Genomic DNA, 23,934 nt, shown 5'->3' on the forward strand with positions numbered 1-23,934 from the left:
ACATCCAAATTATATTGTCCAAGAAAGTTTCTCAGAGATTCTGTTCGTGCAGTGAAATTATACTATTATTATTTTAAAGTTTTTTTACACTTTTGAGAAGAAATCTTTGAGCATTATGAGATACTTCTAACAGACATAACATTAGTTCCTCGTGATTTTGCCACTGCTTCTCTTGCAGTAAGGTGGGTGGAGAGTGCTAAAATATCTGTGGTCTCAAACAGGATATTTCTCTCATCTCTTGTGCAGCTGATTTGTGTATGTGAAATTTGCATCTGTATGGTTGAGCCAGTAAAGAAAAGCTGGTAGGAGTATGTATTAATATGCACTACTAGAAGGACTGAAAGCTCTGTGCAGGCTTTGAGAAAAACACAGGACAACATTTGATTACCTTTGGTAAAGCATCACAAAAAACCCGTGCAGCTTTTCCTTATGAAACCTCAAGTAAAAACAGAGGCATAATTTTAGAGGAGCTGAAAATGGATCTGACCATGTTGAGAGCCAGCAGACAATATGCAGAAGTTTTTATCATTTATTCAACCTCGTTTGAAGGATGCAGGTTTCACCTAGGACAGTGGTCACAACAATTAATTGTATTTTATTTTTCCCAAGCTAGTAAATTGACCTAAAACCCAGAACTTTATAATCCTAAATTTAGAATGTGTATAGGAAGCATATATGGGACTCATTAATTCTTTAACCTGTTGAAATCAAAGGCTGTACTAACTATGATGAGATATCAGTAGACTGGGCATAATTTCTGGATAAAATGTTATAATCTCATTTTTCTATTGGGACAAAAGAATTTTTCATACCCAGGGATCAGTTAGCTGTGAATAATGATGTTGTACATAAGGTCAGTTATGACATAGCTTTTAACCATCAGTGACAGTCTTTCTGTTCTAGAGAGATTTCTTTAGAGAAAAAATCCAAATGAAAAGGTGGGAAATGCAGTGTTTGGGAAAGTCTAGGTAACCTGTTAAAGAGCAGCACTTTCTGCTTAATGAGGTTTGCAGAACTGCTGGTGAGGTGCAAAGCATTCCTCCCTTCTCCTGCCCACCCCTCATTCCCCAGTTTTGCTGTCAAGGGTTGTTAGAGAGACAGGCACAGGTACAAAGGGCAGAAATATTCTGGTTTCCAGTCCAGTCCTGGCATCCAGGCTTAGTTTTTGCTCCTGAATCTTTCTGTATAAAAGTGAGGGGAGAAGAGGGTGACTTTAACAGTTCTTAGTTCCTTCTACTATCCTACAGCTCAATTTTGCTGTTAGTGAATTCCAAAATCAGCAAGTGGTGAAATCTTACGGTCTCATCCAAAGGACATTGAACAACTTCCATTGGGCTCTGCTGCAGTGTACTCTAATTTATATTTTTTTGATCTAGCATAAACGTAGAAGGGTAAGCACACTTTCCTGCCACAGTCATCCAGACTAATCCCATTTGCTATAGCTGAACTATGAGACCAAATAGCAAAGGGACCACACACACACAAGCAGCCATTGAGTCCCTATTAAGCTTTTGAATGCCAAGTGCTGCTAGATGCTAGTGAGTTATTTCATGGTGTGCTTATCTCCCTTTAGCAATTCAAAGTACCAGGTTAGTTACTCTGGTACCAGACCATTACAAACATTAGAGAGTTCTGTAACTAAAAGTGGGAAAGCTTCAGGTGTGCATTGGTCTTAAAAGAAACAACAGCAAATACATGAAGCCATATGCTGCAGATTAAATGCCTGAGGATGAAAGGTGTTTCTTCCTGTTTTAAAGACTTTTGAAATCTTCCTATCCAACACCATGTGTAGGATACTGCACTATTCTCTTTGTGAAACAGGATTATGAGCTGCTGTTGTAATAATGAATAAATCCAAACAGTGGTAGCTTTTCTTATGGTTTCTTTGTTGATTCTTTAACTATTTTGTTTCTGCTGTACTGAGCTGAACACTGCATTTTGTAGACTAACATCTAAAGCACTTTTCTTTTTCCTGCTTTATTCATGGCTCCTGTTTCATCCCATGTTATCTTTAGACTCTTCAGTACTGTCCAACACTGTTCAGTTTCTCAGAGAAGTAGGTGGGTGTGAAATAATGTGTGAGGACATTTTGATTCCATTTGGCTACAAAACATCCCAGGAAAAATGAATTAACCTTAGCACTGGTACCAAATTTTCTATGCATTGAATTTGCAAATTATTCACCCAAATACTGACTTGACTACTCACTGTCTGAATAGATAACAGATGTTCAACCCTAAAATATAGGGACTTTGGTCATTAAAAATCATTTGAATAGTGCATTACTTACCTAATATAATGCAAGTGATGCAGAGATGTGGCATACTTAATTTAGAAATAGCTTAAAAAAGTAATTGTAAACATGACCTCATAGTACTTTATTTCCTCTGGGTGATTCTATGTCAGATTTACTCAGAGTTAAAATCAGAGCCTCTCTGTTAAATGCCAGCACTATAAAAAACAAAATCAAGCAAACAACAACACACTCCGAACCACCTGAAAAAGCAAATAGCATTAGGTTGTTTTTGTCATTTAAGTCATTGTCAGATTTCAAAATTATATTTGTCACTTATCTCTCTAAACACCTTTAATCTTCTAAATTTAACAAGTAGTTTTGATTGCATTAATATCTGAAGTGTGAGGTTATGTGTGGTTTCAGGACTGCCTGTGGAGTTGAGGCTGTGTATTGTGGACAAGGATGCTGGAATCTGAGCTATTCCAATATGTTTGATGGTATTCCAGTTCTCAGAAAGCAGTGATGTTCTGGGAAAAAATGGGTCCTACCTTAAATCATGCTAAGCAATGTGTTCACACCACCTCTGTGAGCCCAATTTTCCTTGCAAGCCAAGTATTACGGGATAGCGTCATTGCTCGAAAAATTCCTAGATTTACCCGTGCTAAAACCAAACCAAGCCAAACAAACCACCAAACACATCCAGCACTGAGCTGCAGATGAGCATTTCTAGAAATCAGGCCCCTGCTGAAGCCTGAGGACTGTGCCCACTGCTCCCCTGCCAGCGTTGGCTGCTTGCCCTGCTGGGGACACGTTGCCAGCGGCTCCTTAGGCTGCCGGGAGGGTCAATTGCAGCAATAATCTTCAAACTGCAGGTATCCTGTTCATTCTTCAGTCAGCTGAAAAATGTCAGAGTATCAGGCTCTTACCTCTTTCTGAGAGTTTAAAGCTGTTGTAACCACTCTTATGGCCTCCACTGCCTAATTCAGCGCCAAGTAAAGTATGTTTGTACGTTTACACTGCCATATATAAATGATCACTGCATTAAGCATTTATAGCAAATTTTACTCTTTAAGGTTCCCAAACCACTTTAAGAATTTAAAACCAGTGTAAATGATAAAAAAGGGACAGGTCTGGTTGAACTACTTAAAATGAATAATTAATTTGACAAATCTATTTCTTTTTCCTTATTTGCAAATTATTCAAGTGCAGAGTTAAGTTCTTTTGTTCAACAGTTGAAGTTATTTGATTAATAGTTTAGGGAAAGTATTTCAGTCTACTAATTGCCTGCAAGCTGTTTCACATGGCAATTATGACATTCTTTATCTATTTATAATTGATCATTTTATCTGCTAAACAATGACCTGCCATAAATGACATGGTTTTTTTCCTCCATGTTGCTTGAGTAACTTTATTTAGGTAATTTTTAACATTCAGTAAGAGGACTGAACATAGTTCAGACCAGGACAATCTGGAAAAAACCCATGGAAGCATCCTTTGCAGGAAAGTTTGATGTTGTTTTTCTTGACAACATGTTGGAAAGACCCTGCTAGATATTTCAAGGGCATAGAAAGATAACTGTCATTTTTCTGGTTTTCTAGATGAAACTGGAAAAATTTGAACCAATCCTAGGTGAGATTCAAGCTAGCAGGTCCTAGGCTGGTCCTAGTACCTTGTCAGCCTGTTGGTGACTTCTTACCTGAGAGTTGGAAAAATCTGATCCTGTTGACCATCTCAGCAAAAGCCATCCCACTCAATGAAAAACTGCCAGAAGGGCCTTAAACTCAGTGTGGATTTGAGTAATAATATAAAAAAATTCCAGCAAATATGTACTCTCTGTGTGTGAATTACAACCAGCCCACCAGACATGCAACAAAGCCAAGTGATAAGGGACACATGAGATTGTAAAAGAATTGTTAAAAGAACTTTCAAGCACCTTGTTAATAGGTGAGCAGAGGCAGTATTAATATATGTGAAGAAATGTCACACAGTTAATATTTCTGAAACCTGGTAAGGTGTCATAGTGCTGGAGTCACAGATATTGATTAAATTTTTTAGCCCTCTTAATAAGGAAGAGGTGCTGGAGATGGAATACTGCATCAAATAAACATTGCATGTTGGAGAGTCAAAAATAATCTAGCAACAGGATCTTGGTACTTCTGAGTCAAAAGATAATTGCAGATTCCTGTGTACATTACAGAAGAAAAAAAAAAAAGAAAATCCACAGAGAGTGAGAAGAGCTGCTCTGTCACAGTTTTTCCTTCAGTGTGGGGAGGAAAAATAATCTATCATAGTAGTGTTTAAACTGAGGAATATTTTCTAAGGTTTTGTTTTGCTAGCACCAGAATTCCCTAGAGCTTCCAAAAATAGTAGCAGATAATCTCAGAGCGTGGAGATTAATATTGCACAAGGAAGTTCAGAACTGAACATAATTTTGATGGAAAAAGAGATAAACTTTGCCCACCAGTGACCATCAAACAGGAAGAACTGTTAAACAACATGACTATATTTACTTTATAAGTATGAACTATATATGACACCAAGTAGTTACACTTAGATGTTTTAGGGGGACAGTTTTTCCAAGCTCGAATCAGTTAGCACAACTGAACATGAATGTCAATTTTAATTAGTAAGTATTAATGAATACTGGGAATTTTTCAAGGACATAAACTCACATGCAAAAATGTACAGTAATCAAAATGTCCTTATTAAACCACAAAAAAGTACTACAAGAGCAGAAAATATTGATGTATCAAGAATAGAAAAAAGCAGGCATAAGTTATACATTTAGACTTATAAGTAACTGATAAAATAAATTAACAACTCTGTTAAACATCAATGGCCAATATGGTTAAAAACAACAAGAAGGCAATTTGAAAACATTTTAGCATCAAAAAGAATCTTAGGTCAGATATAGTTCCACTGAATATGCAGATGGTGGAAATCATAAATAATGACGCAGATAAGGCAGAAATGTTTAATAAATATTTCTGTTCTGCACTTGGAATGAAACAGGAGGATGTATCCATCCCATATGATGTTGTGGATGGAAATGAAAGTTTGCCATCTGTAACAAAGAAAGAGGTAAGGCAGCAACTGCTGAAATTGAACATATTCATATCAACAGCCTTAGATTATTTTAGACCCAAAAGTCTCAATGGAGCTAACAACAATGCTAAATTTAGCCAGTTCACCAAAATGTGGAAAATGGAGATACCAACCCTGCTCTATTGTCTTGTAGGCACTTAATTTTCCTGCTTTGGAAGAATTTCTCCACCATGTGATACAAAACAAATCTCACTGAACAAACATAAACCCTTTTATTTATACCTTAAAGCACTCCTTAGGCTGATACAAACATGGTGATGTTGATGATCTTTGTTATGAGAAGGATGATCTAATTTTATAAACTGATTTGAATTGCCTGGTTAACAGCCAAAAACCAGCAAAGTATCTTTAAATGTAGCCAAAAGCAAAGTAGAACATTTAGGAAGAAGAATTAGGGAGACTGTCTCTGAAAACAGTGAGTCAGAAAGGGCTTGGAAGGATTCTCATATATTATTACCACAAAATAAGTTTAAAATGAGATCAGATATTTCTCTGAGTCCTTATGGGGGAAAAAAACCCCCAAAACCTGTTCTCTGTGCATACCAATGGTCAAGCTTGACTATGACAGTCACTTTTTTTCTAGTCAGGGAATTTATGAAAAGAAAGAAAAAAAAGTAGAGAAAACATTTTTGAAAATTGTTTGTGAAATAAAAGTGTAGCAAAACCATTTGGGTTTCAGTTGAGCAAATCCCTGGAGGTATTTTTTTTGGTGATTCTTCAAAAGAACCCGGTTTGACTACTGAAATGCAGCAGTTCTGTGTTAGAATTCAGTTTATTAGCATGGATGCCACTTTCATGTAGGAGATTCTCCTGTTAGCAGAAGACTTTTAAAACCTTACAGTAAATATAGCACCCCCTAGAAAATTTTTGAAACATCTGTATGTACAGCAAGGGTTCAGATGTTATCAAGAGCAAATGTTCAAAACCTGTGACAGTGGACAGAGCTCAGACATGTACACTTCCTGTTTAACCAGCCTGCCTGAGTCACACAAATGAAAAACTGAAGTTGGAGGAGTGCCAGACCAATTTTTGTGTTTAACAGCACTTTTAAGATCACTTATTCAGCATCATCGAGGAGTTATCTATCTTTAAGACCTGACCTCCATACTTTTCTTCCGCAATAGACCTGAGTTTATAAATATGGTGTCATCCTTACCATAGTTTCTAGTTGGCTTGAATTTTGGACAAAAATTGTTCCCATCTTCTTGAGAAATAGCACATAGCTGCACCAGCACACCTCAAAGCATACAGTCACAAATGATGAACTAGCCCACAACCCAAATTATTTCCATCCTTTTCTCCAAAATATTTTACTCTGTAGCCATCAGGAAATCATAACATTCTTTTGTGCTTCAGTATTTTGTTGTCAGTGGGATTTTCCAGACTTGCATCTCCATTCCAATGTGGTGCCTGCAGAAAGTTACCCTTCAAAAGCACATTTGTGGGATTGTTTTGCAGAGCATGGATGCCAGTTAGCTGGAAAAAATAAGTTAGACTTTTAAACATTGCTTTTAACTCTTTGAGGGGAAAAAAACAATTCCAGCTCTGGAAAGCTTGATGCACCTTCAAAAGAAATTTTTGAGGGAATTCTGCAGAGCACCTATATTCTTGCACCTATATTCTTGAGCAGAATGGAGACAAGTTAGGCCTCTGAAGAGAATGAAGGGTGTGTAGGAGTCAGTGTAGGACACTGGTTATGCAGCAGCAATTGTTGTTCTAGAATAATATCTTGTCTGAGTCATAGCAGCATAATCATTGCCTAGGTGTGGAGATTTACTGTAGCAACTGGGCTCTTCAAATGATTCACTGCGTGGCCCTCAGCAAGCTACTTAATTTTGCCTTTCAATTTCCTTGGCTATGAAATGGGGATAATTATATTTCTGGAGCTTTATAAACACTTTGGGATCTATAGCTGGAGAATACATAAATGTGCTAACCAACAAGACCAGATTTTTTTTTCTTCCAGTTAAGACCCTTAAAGGCCAGGTTCACCTACTTGTCATTGTAGAGGTGTTCTACCTGAAGCTTATAGAGTACAAAATTTCTCTGGAGCAAAGTTATAGCAAAACTAACTTTTGTCATATTTTTTCTTGTGTTAGGGACTTCTTTTTTGTGCCTCTTTTTTTAAAGGCTCTTATCAAGTCTCTGCTTTTTAATAGAAGTAAATATCTCTGTGGTGATGTCAGATCCATCTTTCAGACTTGTAGTGGCTGCTGCAGTGCAAGATGTGTTTGGAGGAGGAGCAAACCCAATGGAAATCATATGACTGACACCAACAGCAGTCACAAATTTTGCTCTAATTTGGGAATATATAGCAACTGTCTTCCACTATCTGCTCTAAAACATTAACAGGAAAAAGTGATTTTGAATTTAATAATGAAGCAACACTTCAATGGAATATAAAGATGCTTAGAAAATTATGGGGAGAGTAAGTTAATTTTTCTGAGTTATAATTTATCTGACAGCTTAATGACAATACCTACTTTTTTTTTTTTCCCAATGCAGCATACACTCCACTATGTATGGTATCATTAAATCATTATATTCTAGGAGTTACCAATAGTTAAGGGTTCTCTCTGCCTTCCACCCCTCCTTGGCGCTTTCCCCTTTCCCAGACAGAGGTTTGAACATGATGATCAGCTCCTGGATGCAGCAGGAGATGCATTGCACTGCTGTGCAAGGACTTTTTCTGCCCAGCTCCGAGTCCCCCACACCTCTCAGTCATTGTCACCCGTGTTTTTCCCACTCCAAGGTCTAAAACCCAGTGCTAGTGAGAAAAGAAAGTTTGTGTTAATCAAAGTCTAATGCTTTTCATGTTCCCAGCTCTCCTGTGCCCTGTTGGTTGTATTTTGTTATTTGCAATAATGTCAATATTTTATCTGAAGATCAACTGCTATCAAATAGGATATTTTTGGTTCTACTGATAATGTTGTTGATTTGCTGCAGCTTCTCACACAATATAAGGAACTCAGGAAAAAAAATCTTCTCTTTCCCAGAAAAGAGAGGAAAATTGAATGTGTTTTGATCTAATGTGATTTTGATGATACATGTAATGTTTCTCTGGCTGATTTTGCAATTCATTTAGGTTTTTACATAGAAGGTTCAAAAGCAAAGTTGTACCTCCCAGATTTACTGATAAATAATTTTTTCTGCTGTTCTTTCTCTGTGTTATCTCTGTCACAGGCTGATACAAAGAGGTAAAAATAAAATAACTGACTGGATAAAAGTAGAACTATCCCTTTTAAAACTGGAAGTAGTAAGAAGAGAGTGTCTGCAGCTTTCTTTGGTCTAAGGAATCAATTTGTTTCCTATTACCTTCTGGTAATTTGTTCTGTTTCCTAAGTTGAGCCATGAGCTTGGGGTTAACAGGCAGGGAGACAGGGTCTCTTCTAGGCAAGAAAATTTCCAATAACAACTTGAGAATATCGCTGTTTTACCCTATTGCTTTCATAATGATGACAGCATGTACTGATTTGCATGAAAATTTTGTCTTAATTAAATTGAGACAACTCTGTTGATATAAGTTTTGCTGTGACTTAAACCCACTCACTAGAAATGCAAACTCACTAGAAAGGTAAAAAGCTTTCTGGATATACACCTTGGTGATCGTCTGTCTTGTTCTTTGTCTTTTTTCTTGTTCCAGCAGGACTGGATCGTGCCAGTTCTGCACGTCTTAGAAATGAATCTGTGTTTTACCTTGGATCTGAAACACCAGGGAATTAGTGTTAATTGCACTCATTTGGACAGTGTTTATGGTGCCTAGCAGTTAATGGCAGCTGGCTCCTGAGTGTTCAAACCTGTGTGGCACTGAAGGAATTAGGTGCATAGCAAAAATTGTTCTTCCAATTTTACGGCACTAATAGAACTGAGGAAGGGAAAGAAACTTCCTGTTTATCCCTGGGTCCCTTGGCTTCCAATATCATTTCACTTATAAGCCTGCAGAAAGAGAGAAAATATCTAACTAATAATTCAGTCACCCCTCTGATTTAGTTTCCTCAGCATCCCAGCATGCTGAGCTAAACAAGGGTCCTGTGCTGCCAAGCTCTAGTTAAAATCCATATGTTCACCAAAATACCATCACTTATGTCATGCAGGTTCTGAATCATTAGGTATGATGTTCACATTATTACTCACTAAACAGTTTTTTATACTGTTGAAGCCAATGCATATCAAAATTCATGAATTCTAATAGTTACAAAGAGTTCTTAATGATACCTTCAGAGGATGAAATATATAGGTTTCAAAAGGTATGCGAAGATATGGATATTAGGCATAATAGTTAGAGGTAGGAGGAGCACACAAGATCAACAAGCCAGACAAGTTCAGAAACCTTTAGTGATTGTATAGTGATCTGTAATGAAAATTCAAGTACCTTGTCTTTAATGATCCATTTATCTCTTTGACATGATTTTCTATCATTCTAACTGGCATGGCTCCTGTTTTCTGAGTGTTTATTGCAAATTTGTTTTGTCAAACAAGCCTTTAATACCAGACAGATCAGGCTGCTTCCTCAACATTTTCTCTGAACGAATTCTTTGTTGTAAGGAAAACACAGATGAATTATTTTATGTCTGAAGGAGCAACACTGATATGATTCTTGTGGTAGAGAAGGAGGAGAATTTTAAAGTCCCTAAAGCATGGTGAATTGTTTCTGTATCAGCAGGTTAACCAGATGAAGTCATCACTTTTAACCTAGACTGTTTTGATAAGGGTGGAATTCAGTCAGGGGGAGCAAGATATCTGAGGAGGGCAGTGTTTTCTCCAGGGCAAGCTGGTTCTGCCACAGTGCAGAGTGCCCTGTGACATGACAGCAGTACATGGTTCTGTTGGTTGCTGCCTCTTCAGGACAGCACTAGGCTGTTTGAATTTTTGCTGTGGTTTGGTCTCTGGGATGGATCCACTACGCAATTGCAGCTTCATTTGGAAAATTTACTCTTTACTTTTTATTTCAAGATCCATGGTCAAGTTGAAGTCTCCTTAATAATAATAAGCATTAATAGTAATAAAATGCTATGTTATGCCAACTCAAGAGTATTAGGGAAAAAAAACAAACCCAAACCAACATCCTAAAGCTCATTCCTTCAGTAAAATCTTTTAAATTAACTGTCAATTATTTGAATTGATATTCACTTAAGTTTACAGGCATATTTCTCTATGTGACACCTTATTACAAATCATGAGAAACTGTCCTACCATTTGCAGCACTGGTCTCAGGTACTTTAACTTGTGCCCAGTGGGATCCCTGTGACTAATAGTGAGGCTGGGGTGAAAATCCAGAGTATGCAGGCACCTCCAGTATCTTTCTTTTCTCAGTCTTCCTGTAGGTACCTCACTCCATTTTGAAAGTGGTGCCTCACTGCAGAGAGAGAGAGCTGTTTCAGAATAGCTAATAACCTTGTAAATTCACACCCTGTAGTACAAAAACTTCCCCAAACCATTAGTAAGTCATTTTTATTGATTTCAGAATCCCATTAACCTTAAAGGTATTCCTCACACATGGTGGAATCACTCAGGAAAGCAAGAGCAAACCCTAAACTTGAGGCTTCAAGCCCCAAAAAGCATTCATTTAACTCTCTCCTGCCAGTCCTGCAGATTCTGAGTATTTCTGTTCCCTTTTCTGCTCCTTGTGACTCTTTCCTGGAGAGCAGAACAAAGAAAGTTAGTGACAGCAAGCTGAAAAAGCAGCCTCTCTAAACTTTGTGTGCTAGTGATATAGGGTAGAGTATGGAAACCTTGGTGAGGCAATAGGATTTCCCTGTCTTTCAGCACCAGATCCATTGCTCACATTCAAAGTAAATGGGAATTTGGGGGGAAAATGTAGTATTGTGTATTATATCTATTGCATGTTTTTGGTAAGGCCTCAATTCCTCAAGCTGGAATTACGAGCATCCCATGTTTTATGTGATATCTGAAGGAGCTAACTGCTGTTGAAGTCTAACAAAGTCATCTCTGTAGTGATTTAGATGAATTTGGGAAGTCAATGGTGAGAATAATTATTTTTCTTTATTAAATTAAATCTGGACTTGTGGGAAGATTTCTTCCTAAGAATAAGCATTAGTAGGAACAACAAATTCCCCCTATTTCAGAATCTTTAAATGTAAACAAACAACAATTAGAGAAGTCTTAAAACAGAACCTATGCTGACTGTAGAAGTAATTTTGACATATTGTAGTTGTACTGCTGTTGACTGTGATGATATACCTGAATAAAGACTGCAGCATAATTTGGGAAGAAAGTAATCTCGAATTACCTCATACCATAACTTAAACAATAAAAAAACAGTAATGAGGACAAACATTTATTTTGTGATTGTATGTTTATCCCAATAATGAGACTATAACTTTATTTCCTTCAAAACAATAATAGCATTTCTTCAATTATTTTCAAATTCCCAATATTATATTTTTATGTACTGTACTATAATCCTTACACATTAGCTTTTGTTACTTTCTCTTACTCAACAAATTGAATTTAAAAAAAAAACAAGCAATGACAAACATATAGAGTTACCTATACCTTTTCCCAGCAAGATGAAAAACATAATTTTACCACATTTTCCTGTTCAGGGAATAGACAATACCTTTGTAAACTGGAAACCTAATATTACAGGTGAGTTTTCTGGGTTTTTTCCAGATTATTCTTTTCTTATTCAAATTCTGTAGTTCGTATATCAGGAGTGGCATGTAAGGGAGGCATAAATCATGATGCAGCATTGGACCTGATTCTGTAAGTAGGCTGAAGTCACATGTCATTATTTTTGTATGCAGATGCTTTTTACTACATCAAATCTCTCATTTGTTGTCTCTGAGGAAGTTTATAAATAATTTTTACAATTAATGCACTGAAGTCAGAAAATATGGAAAAATGCAAGAGGATGCTCACTGTTCAGGAGTTCAAATGACCTGATTTATTATTTGGATTTGACACTTACCTTGTAACTCAAACATTTTATAGATGTGGTTAAAACAGAAAACAGCTGCAATGTTTGATTAAGGTAAATGAGACTCAGCAAGTATCTCTTATAACCAGAGCCCTTCCAGTTATTGAGCTAAGTAATTTTTGTAGCTCTTTCACCTCATTGCATCATCTGTGTAAAAAAGATCCCCCTATAAACACTTCCTTAACTTTTTGAGCTCAGACTCTATGTCAACTGCATGTTGATGTCTCTTGACTACTTGCCCATTTCTAATGCAGGATTTAACAAGTCCTTGTACTGCTGACATTTTGCAGCCTGTTATTCTGTAGGCTGAATTTGAAGACTTCTTTTAGTTGGGTAAAATAGAGCATTATTTTGCTGTTTGCAGTTTATTGGTATGTTAAGCTCTGCTGAGGCTCCAGGGATCAAAAAAATCAAGCTAAGACAAAAAGAAGAGAAAAGTGAATCAGCTGGGTTATATTAGTAAATAATTTAGAGTGCTTAAAATAACAATGTTCACACATTTTTAATTTAAAGCCTGCTAAATCCTTTTAAAATTCATTTGTATTTGCAATTACTTAAACTGTGAGCTGTGCACTGGAGGGAGCACAACTATAGATTTGAAGTCCGTAGCTGGAGGTAATATATAAATTCAATTGATCAGTCTGGCAGAGAATTGATGCCACAATTTGTACCCGGTGGCACTTTCTCTTTCTTACCCGACTGGCTTAGAACATTATCAGAAAGTCAATATGCCACGCCAATACAGTGATATACTTGCAGCCATAAGCCCCTTGCTCAGATTAAACCCGGGGTGCTCACGCCGGGGGTTGCGATGGACAGACAGCCTGACTCCATCCCACTCCGAGCCATCCTGGGAGCACTCAGCTGGCTTCAGCTTCCCAGGTTTCATGTGGTTATCAATGGCCCCAGCCAAAGCAGGCAGAGGATGTCTGTCTCTGCAAGGCAGTGCAGCAGGCAGGGGACAGTGCCTGTGCAATGCTCCAGTCTGGCTGCAGTTCCCCCTATCAGCTGCCTGTCTCTGACAGGCTTCACACTCCCCGTGATCAGGTTTCCTTTATAACTCTTCTGTAGTCTCATGTTTTGGTTCTCTCTCTTCCTTTTAATTTATTAATGATTTCACCTCCTCTGCATTCTCTTTTGAAACCCTTCCATTTTAGAACAGGCATCTTTATGAAGCCTGATGAGGAATGACTTACAAAGTCTGCCTTTTGAGAATGTGACTTTCTTTATTTGTGCCTTCATTGAGAACTAAATCAGGCCACCAGCCACTAGTTTCAAACAACACACTTATTTGAGTAAAAACCCATTATGTCTGGGTGACATGTAAAACTAGAAGGTCACCCACCAATTTGCCCTGCATTTATTTTCCTCACAGGATGTTCAGTTGTGTATAGTATGTACAGTAACATCTGACACTTCGTGGCACATGTTAATTTTTTTTTCTGCAGCAGTGACCCTTCCCTCTCCACCTACAGAACATGTGATGCTTAGAATCAGAGAAATAGCATGGAGAGCTGCTGGGTCAACTGTTGTTTAACCCTCCCTGTGATAATGCAGAATTATTCTAGCCAGTGCACCACAAGTACTTTGTTTTGTGCAGCTTTGAGTGACACAGCTGATTATCTCATCCACGCCTTCCCCTGCTGACACTCCAAGACACTTCATTGTTAGGAATCTTTTCCTGGTCTCTGTCTAAATTCGCCTGGTTTATACTTGATAGACTCCTAATCACTTGCTCTCTCTGAAAAAGTTCCCACTTTCAGTGCTCTTTTTGAATGCTTCTCTGTAATCCCTATGGATTCTAGTGTAGAGTAGATTTTAAGAATGGACTGCTTTCAGAGGCACAGGACTTTTGTTTGTTCCCTTGATGTGCAGTTGGGAAATACCTCTCATGTTAAAATTAGAATATATGGGGAGAAATGTCTGTTTTCTTAGATGGAGAGAGAATTCTGAACCTCACAGCTCACTATGTCCTGTGGTTTTACAGGATTATAATTTCCATTTTCACTAATGTGATTTCATGTAATAGCTGGAGAAGGAAAGTGTAGTATTTATTTGGTGACCTGCTAAAGTCAATTGTAGGCAAGTCCACGTGGGCAAAGCTCTCCTGCAAACACTCACACGTGCACTTGCCTTTATGTTCCTGAGTAGTTTTGTTGCTTTCACGGATAAAAGAAAGCTGATATGTGAATGTCAAAAGGACAGGGTTCTAGGGCACAGCTAAAACCAGGGGCCAGGCAGTCAAATGTTTGTGTAGCACAGAAGATGCACATAAATTTCCAGTGCCCTGCATATGTCTGTGTCAATGACTTAAGTAGAATGTGGGACCTCTAACCTTCAGGAATAAGATGATCTGTACTTGTTCTGGTGCTGTTTCATACTGATCTGCCCAATCTTCAGTGATAAAATCCTCCCAGAGTAGATTTGATTCAACTCATGACAACAATCCCTTTTTGTTTGACTGAGATCAGGACAGAACCAGTCTCTTAATCTATTTGGCTTTTCTATTTTTGCACATTGATTGCTTATCAGGAAATAAATAAATGGGAAGGTAAAGGACTTGAGCACATCAGGGCAAAAAGCAATAGCCATTAAGCCTGTAACTTACAGTATATGCCCTTTTAGCAATAAGGACACTGCTTGAAATTGTCAGTGTGACAGATTTACTCCTAATAGCTTAAGCAAATTTCACAGTTTACCCAGGTCATTTTGAAGTAAAAAAAATTAATGTGTTTGGAATAGAAATTAAGATTATGAACTTCATGCACATCTGCAGAGAGTCAGCCATATGTATGTTTCACATGTTTATTTAAAATATTAGAAGGTTCTTGTTGGAATAGAATATGTTTCCTCTGTATCTATAATATAAATAATCTAAAGGCATTTAAATGCATTTTGACATTTAAGCATATGGTTAAATCACTTGTAACATATTGATTCAGTCCTGTTCTACCAACACACACCCAAAACTAGAGAGTGTAGAACTTTATAAAACTGTTTGTATGATGCACAGGGCTTTGTGTAGGTTCTTATTGTATCAAGCCATGGAGGAAAACAAGAGAGAAGGAAGATAAAGGACTGAGGGTTTGTGTACTTGTAGTGTACAGGGAAGTGTTGGCTGTCTTCCTCCCTGGAACTTGGCTACCCTTGCATCTGCTGCTCCCATTTCCTGGTAGGGTTGGAAGGGCAGCTCCACACCGTGTGTAATTTACCCAGAGTATTAAGTACAAGTTGTGCTTTGGACACACATTTACACGCACTTCTCTGATTTCAAGTGGTTGATGAGGGGTCTTGGAGTTTTGCTCGAACTGACTCAGCTCAAAGGTGATCACTCTTTAAGCAGTACCACGATGTGAAGCAAAGCTTGTTAAGTGAAAATCAGCACCAGTTGCTCCTAAAAGCAGGGGGCAAACACCTTGGCTTGCTCCTGGTGTCATTGCTATAATGGGACACTTTAGAGAAACAGAGGTGGCATAAACAAAGCTTTAGGTCTGTTCCATGTGATGGTGAAACTCTGGAAAATAATTCAGCTTGTCTTTAAATAAAGAGGAAGGTCCACCTGCTCATAGCTAACTTTTGAGGGATTGCTCAGGCACTTGCACTCCTAATCTCTCTTCTAGACTGGGCCAGAACACTTAACATTCTGTAGGATTGAGCCCTGAGTGTCTAATTACCATAAAAAATATACGGTGGGGAATGATTATGCACTGGTAGGGGGGAGGGTAGAGTAACCCTAATAAATCTTTTTGATCTTTAATTTCTCTACTAAAGTATAAATCAGCTCTGTATTTTTCTAAAGCCTGGGTTGGTAACAGATATTAATGTAGCTGAGGCGAAAATTAAGATGGTGTGCCTGAATATTATTGCAAGGAGAGTTGACTGTATCACTGAGGGTGGGGTCTTGTGGGTGGATGAAGACAGTTTGTTGGCTGAACAGCATGCACACCACAGCATGCACTTCCAGTCAAGGGACAGTCTTCCTCCAGCCCCCTTGGAAACTTATCCAAGACAGCATGTTGATGAAAACTACAAAATACTTTTTTTTTTCCTGTATTTTTTTATGGAGGAGAATGCATCTAGATGTTTACATGCTGAGAGACGTGTTCTAAGATGACTCTGGTTGATCATCTCAACTTTATTATTAATAATCCTTGGAGGCTGTAGATTCAGATTTCCAGTTAGCATGAGATTGCCTAGCACTGCACTTTTTAAGTGGGTTAGACTTAAGAAATGAATGTAGGCAACCTTAATTCTCTGTTAACGTTTTTGTGCGTATGGGAATATATTTATATGCACATATACTCACAGACATACAAGTAAAATATAGCAAAGATGCATTAATTTTACATTGATTCAAAATATTTACAATTTCAGTTAAGATGATCGTGCTAAAGTGACAGAAAATAGTAAGTATTAACTCTGCACTGTAAGTAATGACAAGCACTGTAGATCCTCACAGAAAATAACAATTGCCTGTGGCATCCACACAGTATTTAAATTGGTAATCTCAAAAGATAGGATGCTTATATTTTCAAGCTTGTTTTTGGGAGCTCTTATCTTAGCTGAGAATGTAAGTTTAGGAGAAGTTGATAATTTAAAGCCTGTTTTGTTTTTTCTTCTTGAGAGCTAAGATGTCAGATGTTCTGATGTCAGACCTTCTTGGATAGGAGGAATGTTCACAATCTTTTGAAATACTGCTATGTAACTACAAGGATGAAATCTCAGAATCATCTCCAGCCAGGGTGAACTTCAAAAGGTGAAATTTCACCTGCATAGACCCATTTTGTCATTATCTATTCATTTCATGATCTTTGTTTTTCTATTTGCTTGTAATTTTTTCTATATTACATGACAGTAAATCACCTCTTGCCACACCCCTGAAAGCTGCACTTGAAGAGATAGATAAGATGACATTCAATAATGTTTGTTTTCTTCTAGTCTACTAGTGCAAAAGAAATTTCATACACCTTTGTTTGAGCCTTCCCTGGGTATGCTCACATCAAGTGGGTTCCTACATTTCTGCTTGGCCATGATTTGGAGGAATGGTTCAGCAAGCTTGGAAAATCAGAGTTTTATGCTCCTTACAGCCAGAAGGAAGGAGAGAGAATGATACTTCTCTAAAATCTGAGCACAGGGTCTACAAAAAAAAGTGACTGATGGAAATATTTGCACTTAGGGTTTGTTAAATGCTGTAGATGTGCATGACATTGTCCTTTGCTTCCCCCCCCCCCCCCCCATTGGACTCTCTTCTGGCAACACCAAGTCCTGAAATACTTCAGTGCTGGGAGAGCAGCTACAAACGTTTCACAGCATTTTTTGAAAATATCTTTTGTGTTTTCTACTTTTTAATACTTCCCCACTGAAGTCGCTGTCCCTCAGTCAAGGAGTGCCACCAGGTACTTACTTGGGTAGCACTGAAAGAGAGCTGAGGATCCAATCCTGTGATGCACTGAAAAATTCCACCAAGGAACTAAACTGCTCAGGGTTACTGAGGTTGCTCAGTGCCACATGGGTTCAGTTCTTTATTTGCTAAAGTCACCCACCTAAAGAGGTAGCATGTACAGAAGGCAGAACTAGAGCTTTTGGTGGAAAACACTCAAGCCTATCATGTGTTATTTACAAGCAAGTTTGACATTTCTTATTTTCTCAAATTACATTTAGGTTGTTAAGAGGGATAAAAATCTCAGATTTTTTTTTCCTTTGCATTAAGGATACCAGAATAATTATTCAAAGGAATATGTCAGGTCAAGTGTTAACAGTATGTGCTGTAAATTAAAAAAAAAAAAGTAAAAAAAAAGGAAAAGTAAAGCACCACACACAAGAACCAACCATCTGTTCCAAAAAGCTCTTACAGTCATATCAGTCTTGGTAAGGATTTAAAAAATACAGCACAATTTCTGTGTTAAGATATATTAAAAGAATTAACAGTTTTACCTCAATTAAATGATCCAGAGTAACTTCTGTACAAGGTATATTTACAATGAAGTGATTATAGCCAGCAAGTACAAAATTTGCAGATCTTCTTGCTTGGCTGGGTTTGTGCAAAAATAATATTACCTAAGGAAGACAGCAGTTTTTAAAAGCAGTATCTTCAAAATGTGAAGCAAAGTGACTCAATTCCTTTAGTGCAGAGTCTATGAAATGTTGAGAGAACTTGCATTTCCCTCCCATTGCTGAATGCTCAAAGTACAATGACTCTTGGCATAAAAGTCGTTGATGACAAAGTCATAAATAACTTTTTGGTTGGAAAAATCCTCAGCAATTCTACTGTCCATGCAGGCCCACCGCTTGTTTATTTTATTCAAGGGTTAACTTTTTTTGTGTGTTAACTGTAAAGTAAAACAACTCTAGGCTAGGCTCTTGGTGGCAAGGAACGCAAGTTTCCTCAGGAATACAGTATTAGCTGTTTGATTCAAGCCTTGAAGAAGGAAGCAAATAGTGAATATGATTTTTTTTCTGGTGACCCAGATGATGAGAGGTGCATTAAAGGAGGAGGATGAGCAGGAGGTGGGGTGAAAAAAGGGAAAGAATGAAAGGAGTGCTGTGGCTGGGCAAGTTAAGCATGCCTGAGTTATCTTTTCATGGTGCATTCTGTGGTCTGCATTGCCTTTCGAGTTACATCTCGAAGGTGAGCTCAGTAACATGGAATAAAGTTCTGGGAAACAATGCATGAATTCATGTAATCCATGTGCTCAGGGAAGGGCTGCAGATCCAGAGGCATGGAGAGCATGAATGTGGTTCTCAGTGAGTAGGGGCTGGAGTTATGGACTGTAGCATGGGGTGGTGTTGTGGCCTCATGCTCCCACTCCTGCAGCATTTGGCTTGTGGATTTTTGCTGTGTGCACTTCTCAGCCCATGTGCTCTCTGCTCCTCTGTTCTTTGTGAGCATCTTCTGCTGAACCCTCCTGTGTTTTCAGTGCTCATTGGAGGTTTATGGCATTGGATGCTAATTAGTCTTCCCAGCATGAACTCCCTCAGTATATTATTACAGCAATGAAAATATCACTGCTTGCCTAAGTTTTTGATCTTAAGTCAACCTATCTGCAGGTTTTGGTATGAAGTTGGGGTTAATCCCAGGCTGAACATCTACAGGTTTGAGGGGAATTCTGATCAGCAATTTTATAGGCAGTTTGGGTTTATTAGTAGTTAGAGTTATGATTGGGCTTGACTCTCCTGCCTGGATTGATCCTGAAATGTGCTGATCTTTTGCTCTTTTAACAGAGAAAGAGGAAAAAAACCAATGTGGGTCTTTGTGAGAGGCACTGTTGCCTGTTTTATTCAGCACAATGCACTGAGCATGTTGTGTGCAGTTTTCCATATTTAATGGCTCTTTTATCAAACAGAGTTGCTTTAAGCAATGGAATAAAATGAACTGTGTGCAAGTTGTTTCCTTGGCTTCCGATATCCCCTCACAATCCAAGTTTGCCATTCCCCCATTGACTGCAAATCTAACTGAAAGTGTAAAAAGGGAATGAAAAGATTTATCTGCTTCCATTAGCAAATACTATATTTAACAAAGATTCATTTAATGAATAAATAAACACGTAGGAGGCACACAGATGTTTTGCCTAAGTTTTTGGTTTTGTTGTTTTTTGTTTTTGTTTTTTTTTAATAATTTCTAAAAAACATAGTTGAGTCTCCTTAACTGGCACAGGGGACCCACCAGAGAGAGGAACATGACAATTAAGCAATCAGTCCAGTGATCAGAGGTGCCATGGAATATCTATGCACCTTTTTTGTTGGTAGACAGTAGGTGCCAAATCCACAGCTCATCTGAATTGGCACAGGCTTGCTGATCCCAAATGTTCTGGCCCTTAGTTTGGGCACTTGTACACTGGAAACATTTTAACTTTCTCTGCCAATGTCAAGTCTGGTTTGTAAGCAGAAGAAAAGGACACCAGAAATGAAGCAGGATTTGTGTGCTGGGACACTTGTGTGTGCTCCTGTGCCTTTGCAGGCACCAAAGTGGCTTTCAGACAAAGATCTAGACATGGAAGGAAGATGATCTAGGTGTAATGCCTATCGCTGGCCTTGAAGAAGTAAGTTTATCTCTCTGTAGCAGATACTATTCCATTCCAACCTGTAAAAGCAGAATTATGGTATCATACCACTGTGCTGAGGTTGTCCATATCTATAAAAAAAGGGTCAGTGCACTGAGACAGGAGATGCTAAAGAAGCTAAAAAGTCTATAATTTTTTATTAGGAATTAGCCTCTGCCATTTATGGCTTTCATATTCACTTATGTGTGTGGTCATAATCTTTCATCTGGCTACTGTGACTCCTGTAAGAGGTTAATTTGTAAGGGTTAATTCTGAGAAATTGCTATGTAAATATGTCCTCAGGGAGACACAGGCCAATTAGAACTATCTCTTATGGTGAAATATTTGCAACTTCATAACCTTTAGTAAGTCTTTAATATGGCTTCAGGAAAAAAAAATCCACTGTGGTTGGTTTTCAGGGAAGATCCTAAGCTACATAAATATGAAGTGAATTTTATAACATTACTTGAACTTAGGTTCTAAATCTATATTCAGACACTCAAAGTAGTGAAAAGATTTTTCAGAAGTGCTGAGAATTGAAATTTGAGTCCAGTTGGAGTTGGTGGAAAACTTGCCACTTCTGGAAGCCAGGTCACTCATCAGATATCTAAATATGGATCTACATTGTAATTTGTAAGCATTCATCTTGACATAACCATCCAGACCATGGAAAATTGTGATTTTAAAGAGTTGTTTTTGCTCCCATTTTTTAATGAGTGTTTTTGAAACCAAAGCTGTTTAATTCCCAACTCCCCCTGCTGTGTCTGAAGCTAGACGTGTTTAATGGATTTATGTGGACTACATGCCAACTACATCTAAGGGCGTTTGTAAGAACAATAAGTTATATTTTTCTCAGGTAAAATCTGTAATATTTGAAGCTGGCGCCTTTGATCCTCAGCACTGGGCAATCAGCACAGGAGAAGGATGCAAGGATGCTAAACCTCACTGATTTTAATGGGAAAGACATGGCTTTGCCATTGCCATCATTTGAAGTTGCTGCCCTGCGTGCTTTGTGGCCTATCCACATTCAGAGAATATTTTATGGGTAGATGGTGTTCTCCTTAAGTAGAAAAGCATCATCTTTTACGTCATGTGGGCCTGTGTATTTTAGAGAAAATGTTAAACTACTTACTCTCTTCATTTTTTTCCTTCTTACCATTTTTTGTTCCTTTTTAGTTTTCTTGGACTCATCCCACTGCTCTCCTCCCCTTGCCCCAAATGGAGGTGGCTTCTAATTTAAAGCTGACCTTTGCCTGGGTCTGCAGCTTCTAAGAGTGCATTACCCTTTGTTGAAGTGGTTTTTAACTTTACTTTATATTTTAAAAAAAGATCAGTTGGGAGATTCTAATGCTCCCAATTCAGCTTTTTTACTAACAGTGCAAGTTAAAAGTCAGCATGGCTGAGGATAAGGGATACAGGGGAGAACATGAGCAAAGGAAAGTGCATATTGATGTACCAGAGTAATGCATAGGAACTTTTCATTGAGGTGGTCTCATTGTTTCTGAGTAGAGTCCTCTAGGTAAAGATTGAATATATTTATTGCTCAGTCATATCCAAAAATCTCTTGAAGGTGTTTTAAGAGGGCACCAAAACCCCATGACCTGTATTAAACTTAGAAACCCCACTGTTGTCTGGAATTTTTATCCTCAGATAATATATTGAAATCACTGTAATTTTTATTTTAAAAAAATATCTATGGAGCTCTCATGCGTCTGATTACATCTACTATGCTCTCATCTTTACCAATCAAGTTCAAAATTAATTTATTTTGTTTTTTTTAAGAAAAGTGTAAATTCCCTTGAAAAAAATTGGAGGAGGGACATGGAAGCAGTGGTGGGAGGGAGGAGGACAGGAGGTTAGGATTTTCTACTGAACTAAAAATTCAATTTTTATGTCAAGTAGCATTTTATATACGTCTTCAGAGCAAGTTTCTTAAGTTTTATTCTGAAGGTTTAGGCTTGGCAAAACCCATGTGTCCCATTCCCTACGTGTGTGTTTGTTTTGAAGTTTATTAGGAAGTGAATGTGCACCTGGTGGTTTCACTCATACAAACTATCTTCATTCAGATAAAAGTCTTCTGAAGGACACAAGACCTGTAAAGCCTCCTGGGGTCTCATACTGACTTGGATTTTATGACAACACCATGTTGAATTTCCACAAAGGTTTTAATCCCACTCCCTAACATCAAAAGGAGACTGATTCATAAAACATTACTTCTATCTTTTTTTTTTCCCTTAGAATCTTGCTATAGATCTTTTGGAAATGGAAGTAGATATTGTGTGTTGAATTGATTTGTAGTTAAAAAGAAAAAAAAAATAAAAATCCAACCCTGGGAATGTAAGTAACTATTGGCCTGAGAGAAATGTCTTGGCAATTGGGCAACTTTAATTTCTTAAAAATCAAAAAATAAGGATAAAGAACAAAAAAGTGCCCATAAAATGCATGAAACAGATGAATTTCTGTAGCTGCAACATTAATATATCAACACTGTCAAAAAGTCATAATTGTCTCAGCACTGTAACATTATTTATTTAATATTGAGAAGCTATTATTGCACTCTAGTTAAGAAAAAACACTCTTACCTTAAAAATGCATGAAAATAGTATTAAAAATTAACACTAAAACTATACAATGTGGCAGTAGGAGGCTCTGCAAATTGATAATGGAATAGGGAGACTTTCAAACCAGGTCAGAAACTACTACATGATATCTTTTTGATGACATAGGTGAGATGAGACATAAAACATGCCCATTTCCCATGAAAAAATGAGCCCATTTGTAGAACTTTACCTTCAAATAAAAGCATAAAATACTGAAGGACGGCTGCAGTACTGAGGCCAAGCATGGAGTAAGGGGCTTTGCAGAGTGAGCTTGGCTTTCTTCTGGAGCAAGCATTAATTAACTAAAGCATGCTGACAGAGGAGCATAATGAGCATTCAGGGCTCCAATAAATGTGATGTGGATGGAAATGTACAAATCCCAAACAGGAAATGTTTCACTGTTACTAACTGTTCATTTAGGTGATGCTTTGCCTGCTCATGTTCACGTGGTAGTGGGGCCTGAGTGCAATCAGCAAGTCTGTCTTTTTACACCAGATGTGTTGTTAATTAAAGACCTGTCCTAAAATCCATGTCCCTTCTTCAGCTCTCTATTGAAAGTGGGAATAAACCTTTATCATACACCTCTAGAATTGAGTCAGACTCTCAAATTCAGAGCAAATTCTTGTTTCTACCTGGCTTTCAAATGGACTCTTCTCTAATTAATTGTGCATTTGGCTATTTTTTTCTCCTCTGATTAAAGTACTATTTCCATAGAAAAACATACATGTAGTATTTTTTCTTTGGAAGATAGGAATGCTGTCAGTCTAGATCATCCAAATAGGGTTCAGTCCTGGAAATCCTGTGTTGTTGAGAACCTGCAGAACAGGGAATGAAAGAGTAAAAATACCTGGCCATAAAAGTGAAGGAATATATATTGAGATATGACATGTGAGGTTTGCAGAAGACCTGTAATGAAGCTAAGTGGTCTTTCTAGGAAGAGCAAGGTACCACATTCATGACAGAAGGATGACAAAGTTGTAGAAACAGCAGCAAAGTAAATAACAGACTACTACA

General features: G+C 37.8%; 1 long non-coding RNA gene across 4 annotated transcripts in view; it reads left to right on the forward strand.

Annotated features, from left to right (window-relative positions):
- LOC135301126 (uncharacterized) overlaps positions 1-23,934 on the forward strand; it is a 143,337-nt gene that overhangs the window by 47,316 nt on the left and 72,087 nt on the right. The window lies entirely within an intron of this gene.

The sequence above is a fragment of the Passer domesticus genome, chromosome 5, assembly GCF_036417665.1.
Source record: "Passer domesticus isolate bPasDom1 chromosome 5, bPasDom1.hap1, whole genome shotgun sequence".
NCBI classification, from domain to species: domain Eukaryota; kingdom Metazoa; phylum Chordata; class Aves; order Passeriformes; family Passeridae; genus Passer; species Passer domesticus.